The sequence below is a fragment of the Heterocephalus glaber genome, unplaced genomic scaffold (assembly GCF_053883595.1).
Source record: "Heterocephalus glaber isolate CG9 unplaced genomic scaffold, H.glaber_assembly_v1.0 deba00001707, whole genome shotgun sequence".
NCBI lineage: Eukaryota > Metazoa > Chordata > Mammalia > Rodentia > Bathyergidae > Heterocephalus > Heterocephalus glaber.
This window is the reverse complement of record NW_028258427.1, coordinates 123,945-143,676: the sequence shown is the minus strand read 5'-3', so window position 1 is coordinate 143,676 and position 19,732 is coordinate 123,945. Positions and strand designations below refer to the sequence as shown.

At 41.5% G+C, this 19,732-nt stretch overlaps 1 long non-coding RNA gene across 3 annotated transcripts; it reads right to left on the bottom strand.

Annotated features, from left to right (window-relative positions):
* Window positions 1-871: 871 nt before the first annotated feature.
* Window positions 872-13,219, bottom strand: LOC101703860 (uncharacterized). Of its 3 annotated transcripts, none has more exons than XR_015446584.1 (4): window positions 13,134-13,219; window positions 6,190-6,268; window positions 2,013-2,106; window positions 872-1,378 (listed from the first exon to the last, which is right to left on the bottom strand). It is a non-coding gene; the product is annotated as an uncharacterized LOC101703860 (long non-coding RNA). The 3 variants fall into 3 exon arrangements; XR_015446583.1 differs by lacking the exon at window positions 13,134-13,219 and adding an exon at window positions 12,828-12,951; XR_015446585.1 differs by lacking the exon at window positions 13,134-13,219 and adding an exon at window positions 12,687-12,876 and having other exon boundaries at window positions 1,196-1,378.
* Between the last annotated feature and the right edge of the window lie 6,513 nt (window positions 13,220-19,732).

The following is a 19,732-nucleotide window of genomic DNA, read 5'->3' as shown; positions in this document are numbered from 1 at the left end:
TGTGAGTGCTACCTGCCCTAAGGGTGTGTAGCCTGGATAGAATATAAGGGACAGAAAGAGGGTCACTGTTGTCACTTGCTGCTTCACTACTTCACTGCTTTGCCGCCGTCCATGAACCGTTTCTCTTCTGCCATGTCCCACTCTGCCTTAGAGCCAGCTAACTGTGGACTGAAACCTCTACAAACTGTGAGCTACCATAAACCTTTCCTCCTTTAACCTTTGGTGTCAGGTATTTTGTCTCAGCAATGAGAAAAAAGTTGTAAGAGACATTATTGAAAACCCTGGCCACGGGTCTCGATCTTCTGCGAGCCAGTACAATGCCTGAGAGAGAGGAAAGTGGGAATAAAGTCACGGAGACTGAGTCTTGAAACAAACTGAGTCTTTGGTTGATCCAAGCTGCTCTGGGCAGCAAAAACAAAGGACTCCAAGGCCATCCAGTGTTTATTTATTACGAGTGTGGGAAGGAGGGAAGTTGGACAGGCCTCGGGACACATGCTGATAGCAAGTATCATAAGCAGGAGGGCTCTAGCATATGTTTTGCAGAAGAGAACAAATGGTTAATTCAGAGGGGAATAATTTAGTTGAAGTCAGTTGAGCTTGGCTGGAAGTGAACTCAGCCGAGCCCTGCTACTTCAGCACTAGGATTTAAGTCTCAGTAGCAGACATTAGCAAAGGAGCAATACTAGCCCAATTCTGCTATCCGACATGTCCATTTGAGTCACATAAAGCTTCGCTCAGACTCCTAAGACAATACAGCCAAATTATAGAGGGGCAAAAAGCTTGTGCCACTATCACCTGCTAATACTGGGCAGAGGTGTCTGCTACAAAAAGTAACGAAGACAGAGTCCAATTCCATAAATGTACAAAGATATATTTCTTTTTCTCATTTTATTAATTTTTTCAAGATGGGATCCTACTATGTTACCCAAGTTGGTTTTGAACTCCTGCACTTAAGCAATCCTCCTGTCTCAGCATCCACAACAGTTGGGAGTATAGGTATGTGCCATTGTGCCCATCTTACATAGGGTTATTTATTGTAATATTGCTTTCAATAGAAAAGAACTAGAAACAATATAATGAAGTAGAATAATATGCAGCTATTACAGAGAATGAAGTTGATTTGATGTGGAAATTTCACTAACATATATTGTGTTTTCTGTTAATGAGGTAACAGTAGTGTACAGGGCACAGTTCCTTTCAGTAAATACAATTATATTTATATTCATGTTTTCATTAGTGCAATGGCCGATACCCTTGTCATACAGGACACCAGGGTTCAGGGTGGAGAGGTTGCTGCTTCCAGACCAGCAGAGTAGAGACTGGCAGCAAAACACAGCCTCCCTGGACCTGGAATCCAGACACCAGGAAAACAGCGACCCTGCAAAGAGAGAAAAAGAAGTGGACCTCTGAGAACTGGCAGGGAGCCGACAGGAGAGTGAGCTTCAACTCCTTACAGTAAACACACCAAGGAGTGGTAACACTGGTAACCCTGGAGCTCTAGCTTCAGTGTCCTGAGGTGCAGGTTGGAAGGGTCCTCCAGCCTGGGCCACAGCTTAGGGGGACCTCCTTCCCACACCACACTGGCCACCTGCCATGCCCCTTCCTGGTCCCCTCAAGCCTGGAGGGGTGACCTTCCCAAGTGCCTCAGGTGCCCTGGTCCTTCCCTTAGCCCTGCCAGTCCCTTTGTGAAAGGAGTGCCACTTTGGTCATCATTTCTTGTCTTCCAGGAGCCAGATGACACAGGCACATACATCTGCCTCCATCTACCCCAAATCAGATCCAGCATGGAGCCTCTGACCCCGTCTGCACCCTGCCAGGGACACTTGGCATCAGACTGGATGGCCTAGATGGAGGTCAGAAGATGATTCCCAAGGCGCCAGCAGGGCTTGTGTCCTGACCACGCTCCTGACGGTCACTGTGAGCTAGGCAAGACGCTTAAACTTCACAAGCCTCAATTTCCTGTCCTGTAAGATGGGATAAGTGGCTATCCCATAGGAGTTTTTGGTGCTTACCTGAAAGTAACTCAAATTCATCTAGTACCGTGGCAGATAGTTCTGATGCCTGGCAATGGTGCCTCCTCCTCCCTCCCTGGTTGCTACAGCACATCTGTAACACATTGCAGCAGGTTCACCAGTACTGCCCTGGGCTGGACGCTAAGGATTACAGGTGTACTGACTTAGAATTTCATAAATAGTTTATAGGAAGCTTTAAGGGGTGAAATATATTTTAAAATGCTCTTGGCCACAGTGCTGAACACTGGAGGAGATTAATTCTCATCTGATTTTACAGTAATCTTCAGGCGTCACCAAAGGCCAGTTAAACTCTGTACTAAGTTATTCAGAATTAAGTATTATTGAGAAAATCACTCTGCCATATAACCCTCCTTCTCTAAGTATATAGAAAATTAGGGTTATGAAAGGAGAGGAGCAGATTATAGCACCTACCACGAGTGTTTGGGGGTTCATGTCAGGCCATGAGTTATGTGATAAATATGAAATAAGCAGAGCTTGTGGAATGATTCAGGGGGCTGACAAACAATTTCTATCCCCCTGTGAGGCTCCCTTCTCTGTGATCTTGTGACCCAAAGTGGCCAGGAAAAGAACAGCCCTCTTCAAAGGTCACACGGATGGTCACCAGCCTAGAGCATTGGGCCTGAGTTAAGGATTGGGGTTCTCACCCGTCCACACTGGGGGACCCAGCACTGCCCACAAGGAGGAACAAGAGTCACCTCTGGCTCTCAGTATCTCCAAGAGCCGGCCACTGCCCAGCTCCCCAGAGCAAGGGACACAGGCAGGTGCTCTCCACAGAGGCCTCCTCGCTGTCCCCCCCAGACAACGGATGGGATGGCACTGAAGGAACAAGGGCTCCCAGCCAATTAGCTGATTTGGGGGGGTACCGGGGATCGAACTCAGGACCTGGTGTTTTCGAGGCAGGCAGTGGCACCACTGAGCTAAATCCCCCGCACCCAATTAGCTGATTTTAAAAAGCTTCAGGATCCCTGATCATTAGAAAAATACAAATTAAAACAACACAGAGATTCCGGGTTTTTTGTTTTTTTGGTACCAGGGATCAAACTCGGGACCTTGCGCTTGCGCAGCAGGCGGTGGAACCACTGAGCTAAATACCCGGCCCTTGTTTTGTTTTCTTATTGTTTGGTTTATTGCTGTTCTTAAAAGAAAGTTTTATAAATTATTTAAAACTTAATTTCTAAATATAACATAGTTGTATAGAAATATTAAAATGTATTTTGGTCTTTGATTTTAAACTGTATCTCCTTTATTTTCCTCTTTTGTTTGAGACCCAATGTTGATTTTTGCTTTTAATTCTCAAAGTGAGCTGGGAAGCCACGGATTCCGGCGGTTGTGTGGCGCCACCTGCTGGACAAATGGAGCAACGCGTCCGAACCAGAAGGACGATGGCGGGCTCGGTGCTGCCCCAGGCCCTGCGCGGGTGCAGAGCTCGCGGAGTGACAGATCTCCCCAGGCAGGTGTTAGTCGCACTGGAATCCGTACAGGAGGCAGTTGAGTAGCCCTGGGCACGGCGTCAGGCCTCTGCTGTGCCTCTGGCTCTGGGGTTCGTCCGGGGGGCCGGGCTATCCTGAGACCTTGGACAGCTGTGGCCCTCCTGAGCTTGACTTTTGCAGTCTAAAGACAAGCAGAACAGCGCCGCTGGCTCCTGCGCACCCAGGGAACACATTTGCACACTGCGCAGGCCGAGCGCGCTTCCATCCCGTTCCCTTTGACCTCCTGGGGAGGGCGCCTCAGCCGGCAGCGATCGCTCTCTGCACAGACCGGGCTGGGCGGACCGAGGTGAGGCCAGGACAGGACAGTGTCCCCACGCCGGCGAGGACCACGAAGAGGTGTGCACGCAGCCCTCTGCTGCTCAGCTCCTCCTATCCCGAGCTCCTGCTTTCATAAACTGAACCAGAACAAAATTGATTTACACACAGACCACCCAGCAAGTGTAAGCTAACAAACGTTGCTTTAAAACGTGGTCTGTCATTTCAAAACGATACTGTTTTATTCTTGGAAAATAGAGGTCAATATATTAAAAAACAATAACGAGATATTGTAGAATCACATCTCTTGAGTAGATTCCAAATCACTAAGATAAAAAGCAAAGAAACTATTTCAAATTAACAAAAGAAAAAAATAAAAATAGCAGGAAAGTATAAGAATGAGAGGGGAAAAATACTCTGATACAAATTTGGAAAAAGCATGACACGTGAATAAGTTAAACAGTTACTAGATTGCGAAGTTTTAAATAATCGTTTAAAAAATAAAAATGTCTCCTGAATTATTATTAGAAACCCACACAAAATAAAGCTAAAAATAAAAAAGAGAAAAATATATCAGGGGCAAAATATTTTTTAAAAGATGTGTGGTGAACTAATAGTCAACTTGGAAGCAGCCGAACTGAGTCAGTGTGCCTCTGGGTTGGAAGACCCACCTGAGGATTGTTGCCAGTGCGTAGAAGGAGAACTGGAGGGGAATACTGTATACTGTTGATTTTTCTGGAGAAGCTTTCCGTGGCTGGTTTTCCTGATACGAACTCAGCTGTTATCATCTGAGGAGCTCGGGTCCTCACCCTGAGCATCACGTCAGGGCTCCAGTGCAGATCCCTCAGCCTGGTCGCATAGACCCTTCACCTCACGGTGCAGACTTTCTGGCTTCCACGACTGGCCGTTGGGCCTTCCTGATGCAGATCCTCGATACGGACTTGCATGAGACACTGCCGTGGACTCTAGAGCTCTGGCTGGACTCGAGGGGGACACTGCTGTGGGATCCAGGCCCTCAGCTGTATTCTTTAGGTCTCTAGTGTGTGGACAGATCTTTTGCGCTCCTCCGTATTTGACTTTTTGGGGGAATATTATAAAATAATCCTATAAATTATGTGTCCTGTATAAAATCTATTTCTTTGCAAACCCTGACTGCAAGGTGGTAAGTGGTATTAAAACTATCTGACAAAGTGATATAGGCTGTATGCTACGTGGACCTCCAAATAACGGAAATATTATAACTCCCAACCTGCTAGACATCTGCTGAAATGCCAAGTTTGTGTTCTCCAAAATCAAAGAATGAATTCTAGAAACAACAGAGGTTAAGAGTAGGGACTATTCATTGGGAGAAAGACAGCTCCTGCCTGAGAGGGTCAGGAGAGGACACCCCAAAAGTGGGTTGCCCACTGACCCTGCTTCTCAAGAGTGTTTTGAGCAAAGCCATAAGGGGAGGCAGGTTCAAGGTGGGACAAAACTGTAGTCAACTAATAAGATGAAAAGTATAGTCGCTTAGGTAATATTGATCCAATGGGAAAACACAAGGTGGAATGAGGTGGGGCAAAATGAGGGTCAATCAATATGATTATAAGTATAGTCACTAGATCATATTGACTAAAGGGGGATCAAATGGGGAAGCAAGTCATGTAGCAAGCATACTCGGGCCAAACAAGGATTTTGGGGAAGGAATGTGCTAAGGGAGGTTTTGGTCCCCACCCAAGGTGATTGATGCCTACTTAGAATATCAATCACTGCTGTTCATGACTAGGAAAAGTATTAAAGTATAGTAGCTCCTCTTTTTTGAATCCTGGCCTTCAGTAAATGTGCCTCATTTCTTCTGTATTGACTCCCTCAAGGGCCAGCCCTGTCTAACTGCTATCTACAACAAAAGCAGGTGATTATTGTGATAAAAAGATTATTTTAGATGGATAAGCGATATCATTCACAATGATTTAATTATCACACAATCTTATGTACAGTATTGGATAACAGAACATCAAAATACACAAAGCAGTACCTGCCCATAGTGTCAGAAATCTAAAGTTGCCAAAAGAGAAAGCTTTTGCAGTGCCAATATGATGCATGAAACTTTCTCTTATGCACAAAATTATTTAAAGTATTGTATAAAGTTACCTTTGGGCTGTTTGCACAAAATGTACAGGAAACATCAATGAATTTCATATTTAGACTTGTGTCCCATCCCCAAGATTTTCTATCTCTTTGTCTACCTATCTCTGTTTATCTATAAAAATTCAATATCCGAATCAGTTCTGATCCCAGTTATTGTAGATATAGGACTTACTCTGTACTGTACAAAGAAGGCTTACTCACATTTTTTCTCATGTTTCTGTGCAACATTTACAGAACTTGTTAATATGCCAGATCACAAAGGGAACATTAGTGGTGGCACATACCTGTGACCCCAGCACTTGGGAGGCTGAGACAGGAGAATCACCGGAAGGTCAAGGTCATCCTAGACTACAAAGCGAGGCCCTGTCTCAAAAAAAAAAAAAAATCAGATAACAACAAATGCTGGTGAAAAATGTAGTTTCAGTGAAGGGTCTGTGACATCAGCTTAGTACTACCTCTCCACCCTTGGATCGGATCTCCCCTCACGTTCCATCAGGTCCCCCAGTGAAGCCTGGTCACTCTGGCCTGCCAACAGGAAGAGGCTTGTCACAGGTTACAGAATCTCCAAAGTGACTTTCCATCCGCTGACCCCACCTGCTCTTGGCTGTGAATCCCCTGTGCCCAGGCTGCACTCAGAGTTGAGCCTCGGCTGTCCCCACAGTAAGACCCTGCATCAGTGGTCCCTATGCCTGTCTCGAAGGTCCTGGGTAAAGTCTTACTGTACTTTAACTAATATTATTAAATAATCTTTTCTTAACAGATGGGATCAGATACATTGACAGGAAGGAAATATCATATGGCTTTTGTTTTTGAGTCTTAAGCATTTGATGAGATTAAAGTACTCAATATTTACAGGGAGTGGCAGCTTGAAGACCTGAAGACCACACAGTGAACCATGAATCTGCTGTCTAAAGGTTTTGAGGTTTAGCTCACTCCTGCTTCAGGCCTCAGAGAGGCCTCTTCAGAGAAGTCTTCCCTACAGGGAACCCTCTTCCCCAATCATATTCTTTCATCTCACTCTTTATACTTGAGGACATGGCTTCAATCTGCTTACAATTAATTATGCTGCTAAACAGTCATATGAATGAGAAATAAGCTATTCAAGAAAAAGATGATGAAGATTTAGGCAGGGAAAAGTGAGGTATGAAAGAGGACAGGTTCCAGGGATGCTAAGGAGATGGAATGCTACCATCTGAGAGGAGACATCTCCGATGTTGCCAGGGTTTTGGGTGAAGCGTCCATGCAGGTGATGTTGATCTTTAAGCTGACAGAGAATGTGACTGAAACATCCTTGGGCAGGAGGGATGATGAGACAGAGTTGGGGCTGTTGGGGATGACATGCCCCGAGGGATCCCAGTGGGAAGTCCAGTGGAAGTTGGCACAAGTGTGTAGCTCTGGAGAGAGGTATGGAGCTTGGAGAGGGGCATAGGGTCAGCACACACCAGGACCAGTCACAGCTTGAAGAGGAGGCTAAAGCCCGGACCAAGGGGAACACCCTGTCCACACACATGTCCAGAAGAAGGAAACAGAAAGTGGAGAGGACCTGGAGGAACACAGACAGGCAGTTACAGAGGCCAGACAGGGAAGTTTCTAGAATGCTAAGTGTGTGGGACCACATGCCACAAGGCTGAAAAAAGCCCACAGAATTTGGCTGTGAAGGGATGCCCAGGATCTTGGAAGCCAGAGTGCAGAATCCATCAAAGAAGTTTTTAAAATCCTCCCAGGCTAGTTTTTAGGTCAGTGGTGGAACATGAGTGTGAGCAAGGCCCTGGGTTCAATCTCCAGCATTACCAGAATAATAATATCCTATCACTGGTAATCACAATAATTAAATGAAAAATAAAAAGGTTGAAAACAAAGACTAAGAGACCCAACAGAAGCTCCTGGGGTATTATGAAGGCCCCCTGTAACACCTGGGTGGCAGATAGACAGTGTGTGCACATTGTGAGTACACATCAAGCTGGCTACTTGGGCTTGCTGCACATGTTTTGTATGTGCATTACACTTTGCTTCGCTCTTGTTAGTTTTGTTTGTACCTCCCCTCCCCCCTACCACCTCTACTGGAGATTGAAGCCACGTTCTTCACACTGATCTACTTTTCCCGTCTTTTTTAAATGTTTAATTTAGATACACGGTCTCACTAACTTGCCCATGTTGCACTAAAAAAAAGGAAATATACCCAGAAAATCATGAGAAGATGCTCCACTGTGTGGATGCCTGGCATGAATCATCACCAACAACTGCCCAAATCAGAAGCTTGCACGACATCCCAGAGAAATCTCCAAAGAGATGAAACTGGATGTACGTTGCGATAGAGGGGAGGGACAAGCAAGGACACCAGGTCTGTCCATGGTGAAATCCATTTTGGATGAAAAATCCAAAGGTTGAGCCATCACCTATTTCACAGATATGTGAAGTACTCAGCCTTGATTTACTGCCTTATGGAATATATACTCATTGGTTCTTGCTAGGCCCATGTAAGAGCCTAAATTCAACACTGCAAAAGCCAGACACATGGGAGGGAGTCTTTATGCAGAATTTAAGGAAAATTAAACAGACAGGGACAGCCATCCATCCATTGATGCCCAACACTTGTACCTTACTTATCACCTTGTCCTAAGATGATAGTGGTGGACCCAAAGATGCAACTTTTTTTTTGTATTTCCTTGGGCCCTGACTTCCAGAACATGTTTGTTTTTGAATGGGAAGATTCCTTGACCAGAGTGAAATAATAATATTGTTGGACTGTCCTCCTTCAGAAACACTATTATTCTTGGCAAAATTTAAGAGATTGGAGAGATCTTCAGTTGAAAGAGAAAGCTCTTCTCCAATAAATATGTGGTCAGAATCCTAATTGCTACAAAGACCAAAAAAGCACACATTTCTCAAGGTTTTGTGTGGTATCTGGGCTTTTAGTTGCCTTAGGGGTGAAAGAGTATGCTCTCTGACAAGAAAAACATCTGATGGGGTAGCTCTGCCCACTACCAAGTTACAGTGCTTGGATTCTGGGCATGGCAAGACTCTCTTGCAAAGAATCCTCAACTTTGAGTGCACAGGAGGTGAGCCACTCCCAGCGCCCAGGAAGAGGCTTCCGGACTGCCGTACCACTCCTTCCCCCAACACACAGGAGGTGAACTGCTCCCAGTGCCCAGGAGGAGGCTTCTGGGCTGCCATACCACCCCCCTCAGCACACAGGAGGTGAACCGTACAGGCACCATCAACACCCCCACCCCTGTCAAAATGAGAAGACACATAAACAAGTCTCAAAACCAGACTCCCAGAGCACCTAAAGCAACCCCAAACAGAAATGGGATGGAACACTCTGATAGGCAACCACCTGGACTCCCTGAAGTGGCAACAAAAGAGGATCTGGAAAAAATAAAATTAGAAATAATTTCTCAGATAACAGCAGAGATTGTGCCCATAGTGCAAGACATGATTAATAAATCTAGAGAAGACACAGATAAAAAAATAGAGGAACTGAGGACATGATGGAATCCCAACATAGGAAACAAATGGAATCCATGAAACAGATACAAACAGATTTCCAGGAGATTAAAAACTCCATTGAAAGCTTATGCAGTAGAATGAGCCAATGTGAGGACAGAATTTCAGATATAGAAGATAAGATTGCAATTAGTGACCAGGAAAAGAAATATTGCTCTAAAATAGTAAGGGACCATGAGAAATCAATCCAGCAGCTGCTAGACGATGCAAAGAAGAATAACATATGACTGATCGGAGTCAGTGAAGAAACAGGAGAGAGTGCAGATGACATAAAAAAAACTGTCCATAGAAGTGATGGCAGAAAACTTCCCAAGGAGGGGAAAAGAACTTGACATACAGATAAGTGAGGAATATAGGACTCCAGCTAGCCTTAATCAAAAAAATCTACACATAGGCATATAATTTTTCTAATTATAATTAGATATTTGATTGCTAAATTATAACAAGGCAAAAAAAACCCCTGATTATTTCCTAAATTTAGATCTCAGAACTTCAATTCAGTCTTAAAATACGAAGCATAACGATGTGGATTTTTAATAGGTACTGTATGATTTACTTGAAATAACCAAATTCAAAGAACTGAAAAAGAAAGCCAGGTGTGGTGGCACATGCCACTGTGATAGGAGGAGCCAGAGAATTCAAGGCTAACCAAGGCTACATAGTGAGTTCAAGGCCAGCCTGGACTACATAGCAAGACCTTGTCTCAAAAATACAAACAAAAAAAGAATTTCAAGAGTCATCAGAACTTAGAGACAAAGACAAATTCAAAGAACAAAATGAAAAACTTCATTACAATCCAAGAAAAAGTATAAACAAGATAAGATGCCATGTTTACCTACCAATATGAGAAAAAGTTTTATTTTCAATTGTAATAATTTAGTTTCCAAGCTGGTGGAATGCTCCAAGTTGAGAAACTGATACCTTAAGCCTTAAAAAGTTGATAGAATTACATACTATTATTCTTTTAGGAATTAATCCTGAAGAAACAAATAAGTAGACTAAGACTTAATAACAAAGTTGCTCCTCATAAAATCAGTTATAAAAGCCAAAATTAGATTCAACATGTTACATGCATCCTATGAAATTCTGCAACGTCATCAAGCATATTTAAGGATAAGAAAACATTTGAGTTTTCTAAATCCAAAATAAAAGACTATGTGCAATACGATCTTATTTTGATAAAGACAGAAAAAGACATACTGGAAAGAGGAAAATGCTAACGCTGCTTACTATTGGGAATCTCTACTTTAATTGTCCAAATTTTCTAGAATGAAAATATTTCTTTTAAAACCAGGAAATATTATCAAAGCCTTCTGTTACATTTATGTAAAATATATTAGAAAAAAACTGCAGTGTCAATGAAACATGCAGCCTTCATCACTGATCTCAATAATTTCACTTCAAAAAATGAGTGATAGAAACACTAAAGGAATAGATTCAAAGGTGAGAGTTAGGAAAAGCTGAGACTGGAGGTACTAAAATCAGGATTAAAGTAAGTCAATTACTTCACACTAGCAAAGTTCCAAATACAAAATTATCTTTGAGAAACAGTTTGCACAAATGTTACCTATTCTGAATTCTAAAAAATAGGTAATTTTTTTTTCAAGAAAATTATCCCCAAATTCCCCACTCTCACATTCCTTTCATGACTCCTTCCCAAGCCCTCCTTCCGTAACCTAGTAACCTATATAACCTTATCAACACCCATTCAAAGAAAGTTTTGAAAAAGAGGAACAGCATGATCAATGTAAGAAAACTGTTAAAATGATGACTTTTGGGGGTGGATCTTCCAATGCTGAACCAACACTGCCATCCCTATAATAAAACCACTTTCTACATACTGCCAGATCTGACTTCTAATAGTTTGTTTTGTTAAACAAATTTCTATGTTCCTACTTTTTTCTTCTATTATCTTTATCCAGTTTTAGGATTAGCACAATGTTGATTTCCTAAAATGAGGGGAGAAGTGTTCCTTTTTTTTTCCTGCTTTAAATGTTTGATATAATTTAATCAGTTAAAATGTATACGAGCCTGTTGTCATATAGGTAGGTTTTCAAGCTAGGAATATACTTTAATAGGTGCTATTCAAATTTTATATTTCTTCTAGAGTTTCATTAATTTGTCTTCCAAAGTACTTCTTAGAAGTTATCAATTTCAAAACACATTTTTGAAACATGCTTTCTATATCCTTTTAAATTCTGTAAAATCTGCGGTAATGTCTCCTAGGTCTTGATACTTTAATTTTAAAAATGTCTAACTGAGGGCCGGTGATTTAGCTCAGTGGTTCTGGCGCCTGCCTCATAAGCGCAAGGTCCCGAGTTTGATCCCCGGGACCAAAAAAAATGTGTAATTGATATTGTGTAACAGGAAGTAAAGGTTGAGGGGGGAGGAGAAAGAGGGTAAAAAAAATATGAGAAAGGGAAAAAACGGAAACGGGATCTTTGCAAGTGGGGAGGGGTGGAGGGGGTGAGGGGAGGGCAGGGGAAGGGGGGAAAAAAATAAGAACCAAGATACTCTTGTAATGGTACAAGATCCCAACGATGAATGTAAATGTATTTTATACCTAAAATGTACCAATAAACTTAATGGTGGAAAAAAAAAGAAAAGAAAAAGAAAAATCATCAGCCGCAACGTTGTTCTCCTAACCCTTCTCTCACCTGGACATAAAAAGCCAAGTTTCTAAGAAGCATCACTGCCATCTCCCACTGCCACTACAACGTCTGAAGTTATGAGGCTGCAAACAAAACGACTCTCCCCCATCTCGTTACCAGAGTTTTACCTTCCTGAAGGAACCCTAGCACAGGGAAGATTCCGGTACTACAGGGACCACGCCTTACAATACCTCTTTGTTTATGCATCCCACTTCCCACCTAGCCCAGTCAATATAAGTCTGACGAATAAATGGAAAATGAAGATACGCATTCTTATTAAAGAAATGTATGAGTGTGTCTGTACACAGAGTACTTTAAGAATACCTAATGTACGATAACCTTTCCTTTGCTGTCAAAACACAGCAGTACCCTATATGAAAAAAATAAATTATAAGCCTGCTTAACGCCACTCTGCAAATTAAATACTATCTTTGCAGTATATATTCCAGCGACTCTAAGACATCCCTCAACTGACCCTTTCTGAATCCCGGTCTCTGCCATCCGGCTGTTATTTCTGCTCCTTCGCCCAAACCCCTAATCGATGGTCGGGAGAGACCCAGGTCTAGCTTCTCCCAACAAACCGTCCCGAACCCAACCAGCCCCTCCCGCTAACTCCCACTTGCCAGATCCGGAGCGGCCGGCCAGGGGAGGCCTGGGGTTTCCGCCCGGACGGAAAAGTAAAAGTGGGCGTCTGCTCAGTTCGGGGTTACTTTTCCCCCTGGACCCTGACACGGCCCGAGTTCTGGAGCCCCAGCACGGCTCACCCTCGGGTAACTCCACGGTTCGCGCACCGCGGAGCGAGCGCGTGAGACGGTTCAGCACCCCCAGCTCTCTCCACCCTCAGCGCGCCCTCCGCAATCCCGTCGCGCACCGCGGCCTCAGCGGCCTCCGCGCCCAACGCTCTACATCCCGCCCCAGGCCCGGCGGCGGGCGCAGGAGCTGGCTCCCCTCGCCGGGCACCCGAGGCCGCGACGGCTACACCGGGCCGCGTCCTCTGAGCACAGCGCCCGGCGGCCGCGGGACACACCACTCGAGACCCGGACACCAACGGCAGCCGACCCCACTCGCACCTTTCCTGCCGCGGGCACCCCTTCTCTCCTGGGCCCGCAGGGCCTTCTGGGAACTGTAGTTCTGGGCTCGCGGAGCCGCGTGCCGGGGGCGGAGCCAGGCGCTTGGGGCGGAGTCAGGCTGGGTGCGCTGTGGTCCTGACAGGAAGCGACGCCCAATACCCGCAGCGAGGTCAGCGTTTTCTTCCCCAGTCCTTCCTCCCTGCACAGTCGTACAGGCGCAGTTTCCTTCAGGTCTATCACTCCCTCCCTATTAAAGCACAGGAAAGGTTGGCACAAATGCTCTTAAATCTATCACCACCTTCTTAGTATTGATACATTAGTATAATAAATAAAAAGAACTGCTTAAATGTTTGTATTTCTGAATGTCAAATTTAAAAAGTAATAAAAATTAAATACGAAGGCAGAATATGCTTTTTCCTTTATTGTAAGTAACAACAATGGCTTAAGTATTTGTTTCTCCTGCTGAGTGACTTCCTGAGAACAGACCCCGCTTGATCTTGTGACTTACAGTGTCCCTGAATTTACCACAGCATCTGTCACTTGTATCTTGAGGCATATATGAAAGATGACAACTTGAAAGAAAATTCTTATTTATTTGGTATAATGTGGCCTCAGTGTGACTCCGGAACCCAGGGGACCCTGAGTTACAAAAACGGATACCAACAAAGTGTAGAAGAAATGAATAGAAAGAAATCAGTGGGGGGGGGGGGGATCATATTTGTCACCTCTGCGCAGAAGTTAAACACCAGGCTAAGTTAAAACAGAAATTTAAGAAGTTGAAACCTGAAAGAATCCAATCAGGAGGTGAAAATGAATTTGGCTAACATCATTGACAATGAAAAGGTAGAAATTCTTTCTTCTTAGATTCATTAGCACGGCTGAAATTATGCCAGAACAAAAGAGAAGGAAAGGGTTTGACTTTCTCCACTTCTCCTTAAAAGCAGCAAAGCTGTTCATGCAATGAACGGACACATGTATTAGAAAGTCTCACCTTCCCCAATGGATACGAAAGGGTGTTCTCTACCAATGCTATTCCAAGTTGCTTCCAACACATAACTGGCAGCCACTGTGCCCGTGGTGCTACAGGATCTGGGCAGAATTCCATTATCTTCACCTAACCAGTTGGTTCAGATGAGAACTAAACCAGTCTGACAAGATGGTGGGAGAAAGCAAAGCTTCAAAGGAATGCTAAGCGCTATTAGCTGATGTGAGACATGTCCAACCTTTGCAACCAGGCTTCAACCAAAATTGCTCCAACATTGCTTGGGGTATCAGTCAAGTTTCCAGTTGCTGGGACAAAATATCCGATGCCAACAACCTAAAGGAGAAGTTTATTTTAGCTCACAGTTTTCAGAGGATTCAGTTCATGGTTGGCTCCAAGGCAGAAACAAAGGCATAAAGTTATGGTAAAGGAAAGCTACTCAATGCATGGGAGCCAGAAACCAGAAGGAGAAAAAAGGAGCCAGAGACGAGAATACACCCTTCCAGGTCATGTTCTCAGTGACCAACCTCCAGCCAGACTCCACCTACTAACAGCACATTCAATGGAACTCAGTAGATTAATTCATTGATGAGTTCAGCACCCTCATGATCCAATTGTCTTTCATAAGCCCCACCTCTGAATGCATGACACTTTGGGTGGACGGACAGCTCTAAACCATAATATCTGGCCTCCATAAATCATTTTTACAAGTCAGGATTCCAGGCAAGGAATACAGCTCAGTGGTAGAGCACTTGCCTAGCATAAGTGAGCCCCTGGATTCAATCCTCACCACTACAAAAACATACAATAAAATGTCTCAATACTGGCTGCAATAGAACGCACCTGTTGTCTCACCTACTTAGGAGGCTGAGGCAGGAAGATCACTGCAAACCCAGGAATTTAAGACCAACCTATTCACCTTAATGAGACCCTGCCTTAAAATTTTAAAAAAGTAAATAAAAGGATTCCCATTGCTATATAGAAGTTAGCCCTTCAGCCCATATTGTCATCATAGAAACTAATTACTCCTTGGTCTGTTACTTCACACAAATCATATCCAATATCCTGTGGGCACCATGCCTAGACTTCGTGTGCAGGAGCAGCAACCTCCATGGTGGGCGTCGCTTCCCATGCTGGTCACTGTTCACTATAGGACCAACTGGTTCTGGAAGAACACTAAAGGACACTGCTGAGATTGCCATTTCCAAATTCTGCAGGATGATATTGTCTCCCAGACAGCGGTACTCCAAGGTGTAAGAAGCTGCAAGTACCATGACAGGCTTACTACCTCTTGTCCAGTAGAAATTTTAACAATAATAGAAATATTCTGTAACCTGTATTGCCCAACATTGTAGCTACTAACCAAATGTGGCTGCTATATAGGTATTGAAAATATAACTAGTGCAACCAAATTTTAAATTTATATTTAAATGCACTTAATTAAATTTAAATTAGTCACATGTGCCCAGGGGCTACCACATTGGACAGAGCAGCTTATCACACCAAGAAGGGAGCTGCCCAGAAGGACACCAAGAAAAACAATTAGTAGCTAGCAACAAAGATTTTTCTCATGTGCACATCCACAGGAAGAATATCAAATGGAAGCATTAAAAAGACACTTTGTATCATGAATTCCATTATCAAAAACACTATTTTTTCACTTATAAAAATCCAAAGTCAAGATGTTGCTGAGTAGTCATGCACCATAGAAATCAATGAAAAGTGGATATGAGTTCCTTTATTTATTGAGGACCAATTTTACCGGATGTAGCAGGCAGGCACCAGACTTTTCATTTTATTTTATTTTATTTTTTATTTTTTTGATGTTTATTAAACGTTTTATTTAAAGATTTTTAACATGAAAAAGAAGGTACACAAATACACATTACATTATGATGACCAAGGCAGTATTCTACATGACAAAAATCAAAACAAAAACAAATTTATGAAGTAAATGTCCCGGCACTGAACAAGATGCTTGAAATTAATCCAGGCTTCATATGCATAAAATGATCTGACCACAGGTTTATGCAAAATAAATTATTTCTGAGAACACCAAAATGCCAACCATTCTGTCTGTAAACTGCTTTATTCCCAGTGAATGTTTTGAAAGACCTACTATATAATATGAAAAGAACTAGCAAGACAACTAAAGACGGCAAAAAAAGAGAATATAGTTAAAAACATATTTGTAGTGTAGTTCTGCATAAAATATGGAAGTCAGTCTTACTACTTAAAAATCTATACTTTAAATTAAAAACAAAAGGGCCGGGGATTTAGCTCAGTGGTTCTGGCACCTGCCTCGCAAGCGCAAGGTCCCGAGTTCGATCCCTGGTACCAAAAAAAAAATAAAAATAAAAATTAAAAAGACGTAAACATATTTCTTACATGTTACAATTCTCTATAATTTTATGCTGTGGATAATGCTTTTTGCTTTAAAACAAGTTCCAGACATTAAGAGAAATATATATGGCTCACAAATGAATAAGGAAGTGTCTATAAACATTTTCTTTTATGTTTTTATTACTTTCAAACTTGAAAATTGAAGAAAAGGTAATAAATCTAAAAGCTTTGGAAAAGTTACATTTCTAATGAAATGGGGTACCTCAAAAAAGATAAAAAGATAATTTATTAAATGCCTACAAATTTTAAATCATTCTAAATTTAAAACTAGTGTACCTAAAATTAAATTTTGCTCAGATTGTATCATTAGAACCTATTTAGAAAATGATGGTTACTTTTCAAGTCCTTTGCATAAAAATAGGACTAGCACAGGAATGCTATAGATCTGGTAACTCTTTAAATAATAAATTACTGACCAGTAATTTCGATAAAAATATTTTGAAGAACTTTGCCCCTGAAATGAATTCTACTATGTATTTCATGTGTTATCCTACTAAATAAAAAAACTTAACTAAGGAGATAGAACTATAATATATATGTGTTTTCTGCAGATTAATTTAAAAGTGTTATAATTTTTTGGGTTCCCTGAAGACTACATAAACTGGGGTCCAAAAGGTATAGGTAATATGGTTTGAGATCAACAAGCATAGGTAAGACATTCTACTTAAAAGACAAATTATTTTCCCGTATAGTACGTAACTAGAAAAAGTATTATACTTTCTGTCTCCACTCAACAAATGGAATGTTTTCATTTATCAACAAAAACATACAATATTCCCTATTACAGACTGTAAGAATCAAGTATTAATCTAAATATAACTACAAAAAATAAATTAAAATTAGCTTCTAGACAGTTATGAAATGGTTCATTGAATCCAGGCTGGTAACCAGTTTTTCCAAGCATTAAATAGTAATAAGCAGAATGCATAGTTGACAAATGAGGATCAGACCCACTCTTCTTCATACATTGAAAGACAATTGATATACTCAAAACCTGCAAATTCATATCTTTCCCTTTTGCTCACAATGTCATTATCATCTGGGGTGAGCTGGACAGGTTCCTCAGTAAACTGAGAATCAAAGTTGTCCAACCCGAATCCCTCAGACATATTGGGTTTGAAGGGAGGCACTACTTGCTTTTGCTCCATCATGTCCCAGTCGACATTTTGAAAGAACGGATGCTCCTGAACATCAGCAAAGTCCCTCTGAGGATGGCAACCCAATCGTTTGATTAATCTTATATTATTCTTGTTTGCATCATCTAGCAGCTGTTGGATTGATTTTTTATGGTCCCTTGCTATTTTAAGAAATCTTTCTTTTGATAATTGCTAACCACAAACCTGTCTTCTAGATCTGATATTCTGTCCTCACAATTGTTGATTCTGCTACATATAGACTATATACTTTCAATAGAATTTTTAACCGTCTGGATATTTGCTTGAATCTGTTTCATGGAATCCATTTCTTTCCTACATTGGGCATTCATGATTTCCATTATTTCTTAGGCACCTCTATTTTTTTTTTCTCTGTATCTACTCTAGATTTGCTAACCATGTCCTTCTTTATGGTCATTATTTCTTTAGTTATCTGAGAAATTATTTGATTTTTTTCTAGAGATTCAGTCATCTGCTTTGTTACTTCCACTGCTACCATTTCAGAAAGTTCAGGTGGCTTTTGATATCTTCCACCTCACTGCCCCCTGATTTTGCCTTGAGTGAGCTCAAGTTCTGGAGTTACGTCTTGCATCCATGTCTTCTCATTTTCTATTTTTTAAAATTTGTTTTCTGCATTGATCCTTGTAAATTGCCTATGGTAGGTAGCTTTATTACCAGTATCGAGACCTCATTAGGAAATGACTACTGTTCAGGTATGTCTTCTAGGTGTAGCTGGCTTTTGGCTTTTGAGTCTGTCTCAAGATCCTACCTCTTCAACTTATTAAGGATGAGAAGTTGCCGCTTATTTGGCCTAGCACCAAATTCTTTGGTTAATGAACTATGGTATTCTTTATGACATGATAATATTATGATAATAAAATTTTAAAGCCCAATGTGATCTGATTTTATTTTTGACATATAAAAAGACAAAACACAACAACTATTTGCTATTTCTAAGAGACCAACCAAAAAAGGGGGGGAAGTATTACAATGTATTTGTCAACATCTCCAGAAAAAGAGAACCAATAGAGTGTGTGTGTGTGTGTGTGTGTGTGTGTGTGAATGCATGTGTGTTTTTAAGAGATTTATTTTAAGAAATTGGCCCACATGATTATGGAAGCTGGCAAGTCAAATTCAGTGTGGGCCAGCAGGTTTGAGACTCAAGAGACTGTATGGTGCAGTTCCTGTTCAAAGGCTAGAGACCCAAGACAGTGATGTGGTGCATGAAGTTCGAGACAGTCTTCTGAAGAATTCCTTCCTACTCTAGAAGATTGACATTTAGTTCTAATCAAGATTTTTAACTGCTTGGCCATGGCCCACCCACATTATGGAGGGCAATCTGCTTTCCCCAAAGTTAACAAATTTAAATGTTAATCTTATCTAAAACCACTGCCCAAGCTGATCCATAAAATTAACCATCATAAACAATATTAATAGTGCCTATTAATTATACAGAATAATGGGCTTCATTGTGGCATATTTGTATATGTATAAAACATACCTTGATCTTTATTTCCTCCCTTACTCTCCTTGTCCTTCCTTTTCTCTTCCCTTTCATTTTCTTTAATAGTGTGTTCTCTCTCTCTCTAATTCCACATATGAAAAAAAGATATTTGTTTTTTTAAGTCTGTTTTATTATATTTACTATAATGTTTTCCAGTACCATCTACTTGCCTGCAAATTATTTCATTCCTTATAGCTACATTTATATATATTTATATATATTACATTATATATATTTATATTATATATAAATATATTTTCATCTGTTCATAGGCACTTAGGCTGTTTTCACAGCTTACTTAGCTATTGTGAGTTGTACCACAATAAATATTGATATCCAGGTAGCACTATAGTATGCTGATTTCATTTCTTTTAAGAACATACCAAGGAGTAGTATGGCTGGATAAAATGGTAGCTCTATTTTAAGGTTTTTGAAGAACTTCCATCATATTCTAGTTATTTATATTTACATTCCACAAATAGTTTAGAAGTAACCACTCTCCTCCCCAACATTTATTGTTTTTTGTATTCTTGATACAGCCATTCTGACTGGGGTG